This window comes from Oncorhynchus gorbuscha, unplaced genomic scaffold (assembly GCF_021184085.1).
Source record: "Oncorhynchus gorbuscha isolate QuinsamMale2020 ecotype Even-year unplaced genomic scaffold, OgorEven_v1.0 Un_scaffold_895, whole genome shotgun sequence".
In the NCBI taxonomy this organism is placed as follows: domain Eukaryota; kingdom Metazoa; phylum Chordata; class Actinopteri; order Salmoniformes; family Salmonidae; genus Oncorhynchus; species Oncorhynchus gorbuscha.
The window spans coordinates 132,501-146,541 of NW_025745868.1; the positions used below are offsets into that span (position 1 = coordinate 132,501).

At 43.1% G+C, this 14,041-nt stretch overlaps 1 pseudogene; it reads right to left on the bottom strand.

The window, feature by feature from the left end:
* Positions 1 to 14,041, bottom strand: part of LOC124020745 — a 75,969-nt pseudogene that overhangs the window by 8,292 nt on the left and 53,636 nt on the right.

The following is a 14,041-nucleotide window of genomic DNA, read 5'->3' on the forward strand; positions in this document are numbered from 1 at the left end:
ACACACACACACACACACACACACACACACACACACACACACACACACACACACACACACACACACACACACACACACACACACACACACACACACACACACACACACACCTTGAATTTGAATTCAAGGACACTGAATTTGATAAACAATGAGCGAACAAAACATTAAGAACACCTTCCTCATGTTGAGTTGAGCCACCGTTAGTCCTCAGAGGATCCTCGATTCGTCGGGGACTCTACAAGGTGTTGAAAGCGTTCCCCAGGGATGCTGACCCATGTTGACTACAATGCTTCCCACAGTTAGTCCTCAGAGGAGCCTTGATTCGTCGGGGACTCTACAAGGTGTTGAAAGCGTTCCCCAGGGATGCTGACCCATGTTGACTACAATGCTTCCCACAGTTAGTCCTCAGAGGAGCCTTGATTCGTCGGGGACTCTACAAGGTGTTGAAAGCGTTCCCCAGGGATGCTGACCCATGTTGACTACAATGCTTCCCACAGTTTGTCCTTTGGGTGGTTGAACCATACTTGACATGCATGGTAAACTGTTGAGCGTGAAAAACCCAGCAGCGTTGCAGTTCTTGACACAAACCCCCTGGTGCCTACTGCCACACCCCGTTCAAAGGCACTTCAACCTGTTGTCCATTCACCTGTCTGGCCCCTTCACCCTCTGAATGGCACACATACACAATCACTGTCTCAATTGTCTCAAGTCTTAAAAATCCTTCTTTAACCCGTCATCCTCTCATTCATCTACACTGATTGAAGTGGATTAAACAGGTGACATCAATAAGGGATCATGTCTTTCACCTGTATTCACCTGGTCAGTCTGAGTCATGGAAAGAACAGGTGTTCTTAATGTTTTGTCCACTCGTTGTATATTTTGATCATGAAACATCAAACATGACGTTATATACACCCACATCAAGTATTGATGAAACAATTGACAAAACCTGTGAATATTTGAAGTTGTTACATTTCATTAATCACTGACACATGTTGTTCAATATGGGGGGAGGAATACTACATTTCCCAGAATGCATTAGTGAAACCTCACGTTCACCCGGAAGATGTTGAAAAAGAAGCCAATCAAATGACATGGTTGTTGGATCAATAACGGTCTGTTCTAAGCACTAAGGTTATTAAAAGACGATATCAACACTGAGGTTATTAAAAGACGATATCAACACTGAGGTTATTAAAAGACCATATCAACACTGAGGTTATTAAAAGACCATATCAACACTGAGGTTATTAAAAGACCATATCAACACTGAGGTTATTAAAAGACCATATCAACACTGAGGTTATTAAAAGACCATATCAACACTGAGGTTATTAAAAGACAATATCAACACTGAGGTTATTAAAATACCATATCAACACTGAGGTTATTAAAAGACCATATCAACACTGAGGTTATTAAAAGACCATATCAACATTGAGGTTATGAAAAGACCATATCAACACTGAGGTTATTAAAATACCATATCAACACTGAGGTTATTAAAAGACCATATCAACACTGAGGTTATTAAAATACCATATCAACACTGAGGTTATTAAAATACCATATCAACACTGAGGTTATTAAAAGACCATATCAACACTGAGGTTATTAAAAGACCATATCAACACTGAGGTTATTAAAAGACCATATCAACACTGAGGTTATTAAAAGACCATATCAACACTGAGGTTATTAAAAGACCATATCAACACTGAGGTTATTAAAAGACCATATCAACACTGAGGTTATTAAAAGACCATATCAACACTGAGGTTATTAAAAGACCATATCAACACTGAGGTTATTAAAAGACCATATCAACACTGAGGTTATTAAAAGACCATATCAACACTGAGGTTATTAAAAGACCATATCAACACTGAGGTTATTAAAAGACCATATCAACACTAAGGTTATTAAAATACCATATCAACACTGAGGTTATTAAAAGACCATATCAACATTGAGGTTATTAAAAGACCATATCAACACTAAGGTTATTAAAATAAATAGCAAATAAATAAATAAAAAATAATATATATTCTTTTGATATCTGGAAGTGTGACCTGATTTAATAACACACTTCCTGTCACTCAAACTCAAAACTCAAATTCTGCATCCTGTCGTGTTTGGCCAATTCAATTCCAATTTTAACTCATGAGTTGAATAGGAGTGTGTGTTATGGTCGTTGTGTGTGTGTGTGTGTGTATGTGTGTATGTGTGTGTGTGTGTGTGTGTGTGTGTGTGTGTGTGTGTGTGTGTGTGTGTGTGTGTGTGTGTGTGTGTGTGTGTGTGTGTGTGTGTGTGTGTGTACCTGGTACCAGCTATAAGCCCTGTCTGAGGGGTTGATCAGCACGGTCAGTATCTTGGCTTTTGGCAGCAGAGCGGCGGCGCGGCGAGGAGCGTCTTCAGAGGGGAAGTAGGCGGAGCTCTTCTCAAAGAGGAAGTCACTGGTGACGTTAGACGGGAGCGGGAACAACTCCATATACCTAGACAGGAAGTATAATAATAGATATATAGTAAGGTAGATTACCAGTCTATTCCCGGGTGGTAGTTGTATCATAGATATATAGTAATGTAGATTACCAGTCTATTCCCTGGTGGTAGTTGTATCATAGATATATAGTAATGTAGATTACCAGTCTATTCCCTGGTGGTAGTTGTATCATAGATATATAGTAACATAGATTACCAGTCTATTCCCTGGTGGTAGTTGTATCATAGATATATAGTAAGGTAGATTACCAGTCTATTCCCGGGTGGTAGTTGTATCATAGATATATAATAACATAGATTACCAGTCTATTCCCTGGTGGTAGTTGTATCATAGATATATAGTAATGTAGATTACCAGTCTATTCCCTGGTGGTAGTTGTATCATAGATATATAGTAACATAGATTACCAGTCTATTCCCTGGTGGTAGTTGTATCATAGATATATAGTAATGTAGATTACCAGTCTATTCCCTGGTGGTAGTTGTATCATAGATATATAGTAATGTAGATTACCAGTCTATTCCCTGGTGGTAGTTGTATCATAGATATATAGTAATGTAGATTACCAGTCTATTCCCTGGTGGTAGTTGTATCATAGATATATAGTAAGGTAGATTACCAGTCTATTCCCTGGTGGTAGTTGTATCATAGATATATAGTAACATAGATTATCAGTCTATTCCCTGGTGGTAGTTGTATCATAGATATATAGTAACATAGATTACCAGTCTATTCCCTGGTGGTAGTTGTATCATAGATATATAATAACATAGATTACCAGTCTATTCCCTGGTGGTAGTTGTATCATAGACATATAGTAATGTAGATTACCAGTCTATTCCCTGGAAGTAGTTGTATCATAGATATATAGTAATGTAGATTACCAGTCTATTCCCTGGTGGTAGTTGTATCATAGATATATAGTAACATAGATTACCAGTCTATTCCCTGGTGGTAGTTGTATCATAGATATATAGTAACATAGATTACCAGTCTATTCCCTGGTGGTAGTTGTATCATAGATATATAGTAATGTAGATTACCAGTCTATTCCCTGGTGGTAGTTGTTCGTGTTGAAGAACTGGACCTCTCCATACGTCTTGTTGCTGGGGAAGCTGCTAGAGATGGAAGGATGCATCAGGAGGAAGAGGCAGAGCTCTGTTGCTCCTGGAGAAGAGGAATCTGGCCATTATTCAGGAAAGGAGGACAGAAATCTGTTCATCAGGGAACACTGAGGGTTACTATAGGTCAGGGGTGTGTGTGTGTGTGTGTGTGTGTGTGTGTGTGTGTGTGTGTGTGTGTGTGTGTGTGTGTGTGTGTGTGTGTGTGTGTGTGTGTGTGTGTGTGTGTGTGTGGTTGCAGGGTTCAGTATCTAACGAGGAAGAAACATTTGACACCAAACAAGGTGCACTGAGCTTTACCCTCTCTACTACTCTCTCTCTCTCTACTACTCTCTCTCTCTCTCTCTCTCTCTCTCTACTACTACTCTCTCTCTCTCTCAAGGTTGATGCACTGAGCTTTACCCTCTCTACTACTCTCTCTCTCCACTACTCTCTCTCTCTACTACTCTCTCTCTCCACTACTCTCTCTCTCTCTCTAGAGAGAGAGAGAGAGAGAGAGAGAGAGAGAGAGAGAGAGAGAGAGAGAGAGAGAGAGAGAGAGAGAGAGAGAGAGAGAGAGAGAGAGAGAGAGAGAGAGAGAGAGAGAGAGAGAGAGTAGTAGAGAGACAGAGAGAGAGCTAATAACTCAAACTGCAGACTGTGATAAAATGACAATCTGAGACCCTAAACTGCTAATATATGTGAGGTTAGAGACCCTGACCCTAACCTGCTAATATAGAAAATACACTGTGAATCTGAGACCCTAACCTGCTAATATATGTGAGGTTAGAGACCCTGACCCTAACCTGCTAATATAGAAAATACACTGTGAATCTGAGACCCTGACCTGCTAATATAGAAAATACACTGTGAATCTGAGACCCTAACCTGCTAATATAGAAAATACACTGTGAATCTGAGACCCTAACCTGCTAATATAGAAAATACACTGTGAATCTGAGACCCTGACCCTAACCTGCTAATATAGAAAATACACTGTGAATCTGAGACCCTAACCTGCTAATATAGAAAATACACTGTGAATCTGAGACCCTAACCTGCTAATATAGAAAATACACTGTGAATCTGAGACCCTGACCTGCTAATATAGAAAAAACACTGTGAATCTGAGACCCTGACCCTAACCTGCTAATATAGAAAATACACTGTGAATCTGAGACCCTAACCTGCTAATATAGAAAATACACTGAATCTGAGACCCTGACCCTAACCTGCTAATATAGAAAATACACTGTGAATCTGAGACCCTAACCTGCTACTATAGAAAATACACTGTGAATCTGAGACCCTGACCCTAACCTGCTAATATAGAAAATACACTGTGAATCTGAGACCCTGACCTGCTAATATAGAAAATACACTGTGAATCTAAGACCCTAACCTGCTAATATAGAAAATACACTGTGAATCTGAGACCCTGACCCTAACCTGCTAATATAGAAAATACACTGTGAATCTGAGACCCTGACCCTAACCTGCTAATATAGAAAATACACTGTGAATCTGAGACCCTAACCTGCTAATATAGAAAATACACTGTGAATCTGAGACCCTGACCCTAACCTGCTAATATAGAAAATACACTGTGAATCTGAGACCCTAACCTGCTAATATAGAAAATACACTGTGAATCTGAGACCCTAACCTGCTAATATAGAAAATACACTGTGAATCTGAGACCCTGACCCTAACCTGCTAATATAGAAAATACACTGTGAATCTGAGACCCTAACCTGCTAATATAGAAAATACACTGTGAATCTGAGACCCTGACCCTAACCTGCTAATATAGAAAATACACTGTGAATCTGAGACCCTGACCTGCTAATATAGAAAATACACTGTGAATCTGAGACCCTGACCTGCTAATATAGAAAATACACTGTGAATCTGAGACCAGACCCTAATGTTCTCTCTATTCAAGCCGTGGATATAACTAGGAGTCAACCTGTGCATCACTAGTGTGTGTGTGTGTGTTTGTGTATATTTGTGTGTGTGTGTGTGTGTGCATATTTGTGTGTGTGTGTACCTGTCTTCTGTGGTCCGATAACGAGAGCCTTGGGCAGCCTATCACAGGTCTTCTCCTTGGACCAGATGTCTCTGTGCCTCTTGTCATCACACGGGTTCTACAGAGAGACAGAGATACACACTGTTAACACACACACACACACACACACACGCACGCACGCACACACACACACACACACACACACACACACACACACACACACACACACACACACACACACACACACACACACACACACACACACACACACACACACACTCTCTCTCTCTCTGTGTCTCTGTGCCTCTTGTCATCACACGGGTTCTACAGAGAGACAGAGATACACACTGTTAACACACACACACACACACACACACACACACACACACACACACACACACACACACACACACACACACACACACACACACACACACACACACACACACACACACACACACACACACACACACTCTCTCTCTGTGTTTCTGGGCCAGTTGTAGAGGAGGTCATGGGTCAGGGGTTAGAGGTTACCTGCCAGAGAGGCTGTCTCTGCTGCGGGAACAGGGTGAAGTATCTCTGGGCCAGCTGCAGAGGAGGTAGAGTGTCTAGCTGGAGGTGTGTCCAGGTAGAGAGGAAGTCAGCCAGGTGGAGGAATGTGTATAGACCCAGACGGTCATTGCCGTAGTTTGACAGGTGGGTCATAAACACACTGATCTGGAAGGGGGAGAGGACACACAGGAAGAAGGAAGTTGACTCCACTGTTGAATTCAACAACTATTTCCTCATCACCTGAATATAGAAGTCCCAGTTCACCCTGTGATGCTCCCTTCCTCCTGAAGTCTACTCTACTCCCCACTCATCACCTGAATATAGAAGTCCTAGTTCACCCTGTGATGCTCTCTTCCTCCTGAATATAGAAGTCCCAGTTCACCCTGTGATGTTTCACCTGAATATAGAAGTCCTAGTTCACCCTGTGATGTTCCTCCTGAATATAGAAGTCCTAGTTCACCCTGTGATGCTCCCTTCCTCCTGAAGTCTACTCTACTCCCCACTCATCATCTGAATATAGAAGTCCTAGTTCCCCCTGTGATGTTTCACCTGAATATAGAAGTCCTAGTTCACCCTGTGATGTTTCACCTGAATATAGAAGTCCTAGTTCACCCTGTGATGTTTTACCTGAATATAGAAGTCCTAGTTCACCCTGTGATGCTCTCTTCCTCCTGAATATAGAAGTCCTAGTTCACCCTGTGATGCTCTCTTCCTCCTGAATATAGAAGTCCTAGTTCACCCTGTGATGCTCTCTTCCTCCTGAATATAGAAGTCCTAGTTCACCCTGTGATGCTCCCTTCCTCCTGAAGTCTACTCTACTCCCCACTCATCATCTGAATATAGAAGTCCTAGTTCACCCTGTGATGTTTCACCTGAATATAGAAGTCCTAGTTCACCCTGTGATGTTTCACCTGAATATAGAAGTCCTAGTTCACCCTGTGATGTTTCACCTGAATATAGAAGTCCTAGTTCACCCCGTGATGTTTCACCCCGTGATGATGGCTGGTTCGAGGGAGTCATTTCTCTACTCCCCATCTAAAACCATTGGATCGGTGTCGGGATGGTTCGAGGGAGTCATTTCTCTACTCCCCATCTAAAACCATTGGATCGGTGTAGGGATGGTTCGAGGGAGTCATTTCTCTACTCCCTATCTAAAACCATTGGATCGGTGTAGGGATGGTTCGAGGGAGTCATTTCTCTACTCTTCATCTAAAACCATTGGATCGGTGTAGGGATGGTTCGAGGGAGTCATTTCTCTACTCCCTATCTAAAACCATTGGATCGGTGTAGGGATGATTCGAGGGAGTCATTTCTCTACTCCCCATCTAAAACCATTGGATCGGTGTAGGGATGGTTCGAGGGAGTCATTTCTCTACTCCCTATCTAAAACCATTGGATCGGTGTAGGGATGGTTCGAGGGAGTCATTTCTCTACTCTTCATCTAAAACCATTGGATCGGTGTAGGGATGGTTCGAGGGAGTCATTTCTCTACTCCCCACTCATCTAAAACCATTGGATCGGTGTAGGGATGGTTCGAGGGAGTCATTTCTCTACTCCCCATCTAAAACCATTCGATCGGTGTAGGGCTGGTTCGAGGGAGTCATTTCTCTACTCCTCATCTAAAACCATTGGATCGTTGTAGGGATGGTTCGAGGGAGTCATTTCTCTACTCCCCATCTAAAACCATTGGATCGGTGTAGGGATGGTTCGAGGGAGTCATTTCTCTACTCCCCATCTAAAACCATTGGATCGGTGTAGGGATGGTTCGAGGGAGTCATTTCTCTACTCCCCATCTAAAACCATTGGATCGGTGTCGGGATGGTTCGAGGGAGTCATTTCTCTACTCCCCATCTAAAACCATTGGATCGGTGTAGGGATGGTTCGAGGAGTCATTTCTCTACTCCCCATCTAAAACCATTGGATCGGTGTAGGGATGGTTCGAGGGAGTCATTTCTCTACTCCCATCTAAAACCATTGGATCGGTGTAGGGCTGGTTCGAGGGAGTCATTTCTCTACTCCCCATCTAAAACCATTGGATCGGTGTAGGGATGGTTCGAGGAGTCATTTCTCTACTCCCCATCTAAAACCATTGGATCGGTGTAGGGATGGTTCGAGGGAGTCATTTCTCTACTCCCCATCTAAAACCATTGGATCGGTGTCGGGATGGTTCGAGGGAGTCATTTCTCTACTCCCCATCTAAAACCATTGGATCGGTGTCGGGATGGTTCGAGGGAGTCATTTCTCTACTCCCCATCTAAAACCATTGGATCGGTGTCGGGATGGTTCGAGGGAGTCATTTCCTTGTAGATGCATGAAGGGAAGTGAAAAAAGGGCTTCTGGAGAAAGGAACAATAGTTGGGACCCAAAGCCTGTGTCCCGCCCTGTGACGACCCTCCCACTCTGTCTGCCATATTCTCTCTGTTGTTTCCTTATTAGGATGCCGGTGGGCGGAGTTGGGAGGGTTATTAGGATGCCGGTGGGCGGAGTTGGGAGGGTTATTAGGATGCCGGTGGGCGGAGTTGGGAGGGTTATTAGGATGCCGGTGGGCGGAGTTGGGAGGGTTATTAGGATTCCGGTGGGCGGAGTTGGGAGGGTTATTAGGATGCCGGTGGGCGGAGTTGGGAGGGTTATTAGGATGCCGGTGGGCGGAGTTGGGAGGGTTATTAGGATGCCGGTGGGCGGAGTTGGGAGGGTTATTAGGATTCCGGTGGGCGGAGTTGGGAGGGTTATTAGGATGCCGGTGGGCGGAGTTGGGAGGGTTATTAGGATGCCGGTGGGCGGAGTTGGGAGGGTTATTAGGATGCCGGTGGGCGGAGTTGGGAGGGTCGTCAGCTACATGGGAAACACCTGGGCCAGGTGTCTCCCAGGATAAATAGACCTCTTCCACATTCATGGAAGAGACTCTCTCCATGCAGACACCCGTTGTAGATTCTGTTGTGGTTCTTGGTGGCCTTTTGTTTGTTTGCTTTGGCACCTTTCATCACCCTGCATTATCACATTCATGCAAAACACTCACTTACACTACTGATTACTGATTACACACACCATTGTATATTATACTTAGTTGCTTTAGTTAATAAATATATATTTTCCTACTCCTTATCTCCACGTTGTCTCCCTTTGTTACGGGCTTTGAGCCGGTTCGTGACACGCCCTGACCTGAGAGATCCTTTTTATGTCTCTGTTTTGGTTTGGTCAGGGCGTGAGTTGGGGTGGGCATTCTATGTTTTGTGTTCTATGTTTTCTATTTCTGTGTGTTTGGCCAGGTGTGGTTCTCATTCAGAGGCAGCTGTCTATCGTTGTCTCTGATTGAGAACCATACTTAGGTAGCCTGGTTGTCTCTGATTGAGAACCATACTTAGGTAGCCCTGTGTCCCTGATTGAGAACCATACTTAGGTAGCCCTGTGTCCCTGATTGAGAACCATACTTAGGCAGCCTGGTTGTCCCTGATTGAGAACCATACTTAGGTAGCCTGGTTGTCTCTGATTGAGAACCATACTTAGGTAGCCTGGTTGTCCCTGATTGAGAACCATACTTAGGTAGCCTGGTTGTCCGTGATTGAGAACCATTATGAAGCATTTCGCTAGAGAACACACACACACACACACACACACACACACACACACACACACACACACACACACACACACACACACACACACACACACACACACACACACACACACACACACACACACACACACACACACACACACACACACACACAACACGCTGTGCCAATTTGTAAGTCGCTCTGGATAGGAGCGTCTACTAAATGACTTAAATGTAAATGTAAATGAGAGACTGGTAAACAGCTTCTATCTCAAAGCCATCAGACTGAAAAACAGCTTCTATCTCAAAGCCATCAGACTGGTAAACAGCCACCACTAACTCTGGTCTAAGAACTGTGGGTTAACTGGTCTAGGAACAGTGGAACAGTGGGTTAACTGGTCTAGGAACAGTGGGTTAACTGGTCTAGGAACAGTGGGTTTACTGGTCTAGGAACTGTGGGTAAACTGGTCTAGGAACTGTGGGTAAACTGGTCTAGGAACAGTGAGTTAACTGGTCTAGGAACAGTGGGTTAACTGGTCTAGGAACAGTGGATTAACTGGTCTAGGAACAGTGGGTTAACTGGTCTAGGTACAGTGGGTTAACTGGTCTAGGAACAGTGGGTTAACTGGTCTAGGAACAGTGGGTTAACTGCCTTGTTCAGGGGCAGAACGACAGATCTTTACCTTGTCGGCTCAGAGATTCGATCTTGCAACTTTTTAGTCATTAGTCCAACGCTCTAACCACTAGGCTATCACCCGCCACTACTCACTGTTTAGCACATGGCCTCTCATGTGATTCCTTAAAGAGATGGGTGGGGCTAAAGCTTTAGAGGGTGTGAACGATGCTGAATGGGTGGGGCTAAAGCTTTAGAGGGTGTGAACGATGCTGAATGGGTGGGGCTAAAGCTTTAGAGGGTGTGAACGATGCTGAATGGGTGGGGCTAAAGCTTTAGAGGGTGTGAACGATGGTGAATGGGTGGCGCTAAAGCTTTAGAGGGTGTGAACGATGCTGAATGGGTGGGGCTAAAGCTTTAGAGGGTGTGAACAATGCTGAATGGGTGGGGCTAAAGCTTTAGAGGGTGTGAACGATGCTGAATGGGTGGGGCTAAAGCTTTAGAGGGTGTGAACGATGCCGAATGGGTGGGGCTAAAGCTTTAGAGCGTGTGAACAATGCTGAATGGGTGGGGCTAAAGCTTTAAAGGGTGTGAACAATGCTTAATGGGTGGGGCTAAAGCTTTAGAGGGTGTGAACGATGCTGAATGGGTGGGGCTAAAGCTTTAGAGGGTGTGAACGATGCCGAATGGGTGGGGCTAAAGCTTTAGAGCGTGTGAACAATGCTGAATGGGTGGGGCTAAAGCTTTAAAGGGTGTGAACAATGCTTAATGGGTGGGGCTAAAGCTTTAGAGGGTGTGAACGATGCTGAATTGGTGGGGCTAAAGCTTTAGAGGGTGTGAACAATGCCGAATGGGTTTAGACAAATAGCTCTCTCTTACCAAAACATTTAAAGGCCATTTTCTCAAAAAGGCAGTGTATGATATTCCATTTTCGAGCTCTGAGTCTCTACTTTTATCCAGTGTAAAAAAAAACTATTTAATATTTTGCTACATAAGACCGATTTGAGTCGGTCAGTCACATATTATGGCAAGAACAGCTCAGACAAGCAAAGAGAAACAACAGTCCATCATCACTTTAAGACAAGAAGGTCAGTCACATATTATGGCAAGAACAGCTCAGACAAGCAAAGAGAAACAACAGTCCATCATCACTTTAAGACAAGAAGGTCAGTCACATATTATGGCAAGAACAGCTCAGACAAGCAAAGAGAAACAACAGTCCATCATCACTTTAAGACAAGAAGGTCAGTCACATATTATGGCAAGAACAGCTCAGACAAGCAAAGAGAAACAACAGTCCATCATCACTTTAAGACAAGAAGGTCAGTCACATATTATGGCAAGAACAGCTCAGACAAGCAAAGAGAAACAACAGTCCATCATCACTTTAAGACAAGAAGGTCAGTCACATATTATGGCAAGAACAGCTCAGACAAGCAAAGAGAAACAACAGTCCATCATCACTTTAAGACAAGAAGGTCAGTCACATATTATGGCAAGAACAGCTCAGACAAGCAAAGAGAAACAACAGTCCATCATCACTTTAAGACAAGAAGGTCAGTCACATATTATGGCAAGAACAGCTCAGACAAGCAAAGAGAAACAACAGTCCATCATCACTTTAAGACAAGAAGGTCAGTCACATATTATGGCAAGAACAGCTCAGACAAGCAAAGAGAAACAACAGTCCATCATCACTTTAAGACAAGAAGGTCAGTCACATATTATGGCAAGAACAGCTCAGACAAGCAAAGAGAAACAACAGTCCATCATCACTTTAAGACAAGAAGGTCAGTCACATATTATGGCAAGAACAGCTCAGACAAGCAAAGAGAAACAACAGTCCATCATCACTTTAAGACAAGAAGGTCAGTCACATATTATGGCAAGAACAGCTCAGACAAGCAAAGAGAAACAACAGTCCATCATCACTTTAAGACAAGAAGGTCAGTCACATATTATGGCAAGAACAGCTCAGACAAGCAAAGAGAAACAACAGTCCATCATCACTTTAAGACAAGAAGGTCAGTCACATATTATGGCAAGAACAGCTCAGACAAGCAAAGAGAAACAACAGTCCATCATCACTTTAAGACAAGAAGGTCAGTCACATATTATGGCAAGAACAGCTCAGACAAGCAAAGAGAAACAACAGTCCATCATCACTTTAAGACAAGAAGGTCAGTCACATATTATGGCAAGAACAGCTCAGACAAGCAAAGAGAAACAACAGTCCATCATCACTTTAAGACAAGAAGGTCAGTCACATATTATGGCAAGAACAGCTCAGACAAGCAAAGAGAAACAACAGTCCATCATCACTTTAAGACAAGAAGGTCAGTCACATATTATGGCAAGAACAGCTCAGACAAGCAAAGAGAAACAACAGTCCATCATCACTTTAAGACAAGAAGGTCAGTCACATATTATGGCAAGAACAGCTCAGACAAGCAAAGAGAAACAACAGTCCATCATCACTTTAAGACAAGAAGGTCAGTCACATATTATGGCAAGAACAGCTCAGACAAGCAAAGAGAAACAACAGTCCATCATCACTTTAAGACAAGAAGGTCAGTCACATATTATGGCAAGAACAGCTCAGACAAGCAAAGAGAAACAACAGTCCATCATCACTTTAAGACAAGAAGGTCAGTCACATATTATGGCAAGAACAGCTCAGACAAGCAAAGAGAAACAACAGTCCATCATCACTTTAAGACAAGAAGGTCAGTCACATATTATGGCAAGAACAGCTCAGACAAGCAAAGAGAAACAACAGTCCATCATCACTTTAAGACAAGAAGGTCAGTCACATATTATGGCAAGAACAGCTCAGACAAGCAAAGAGAAACAACAGTCCATCATCACTTTAAGACAAGAAGGTCAGTCACATATTATGGCAAGAACAGCTCAGACAAGCAAAGAGAAACAACAGTCCATCATCACTTTAAGACAAGAAGGTCAGTCACATATTATGGCAAGAACAGCTCAGACAAGCAAAGAGAAACAACAGTCCATCATCACTTTAAGACAAGAAGGTCAGTCACATATTATGGCAAGAACAGCTCAGACAAGCAAAGAGAAACAACAGTCCATCATCACTTTAAGACAAGAAGGTCAGTCACATATTATGGCAAGAACAGCTCAGACAAGCAAAGAGAAACAACAGTCCATCATCACTTTAAGACATGAAGGTCAGTCACATATTATGGCAAGAACAGCTCAGACAAGCAAAGAGAAACAACAGTCCATCATCACTTTAAGACAAGAAGGTCAGTCACATATTATGGCAAGAACAGCTCAGACAAGCAAAGAGAAACAACAGTCCATCATCACTTTAAGACAAGAAGGTCAGTCACATATTATGGCAAGAACAGCTCAGACAAGCAAAGAGAAACAACAGTCCATCATCACTTTAAGACAAGAAGGTCAGTCACATATTATGGCAAGAACAGCTCAGACAAGCAAAGAGAAACAACAGTCCATCATCACTTTAAGACAAGAAGGTCAGTCACATATTATGGCAAGAACAGCTCAGACAAGCAAAGAGAAACAACAGTCCATCATCACTTTAAGACAAGAAGGTCAGTCACATATTATGGCAAGAACAGCTCAGACAAGCAAAGAGAAACAACAGTCCATCATCACTTTAAGACAAGAAGGTCAGTCACATATTATGGCAAGAACAGCT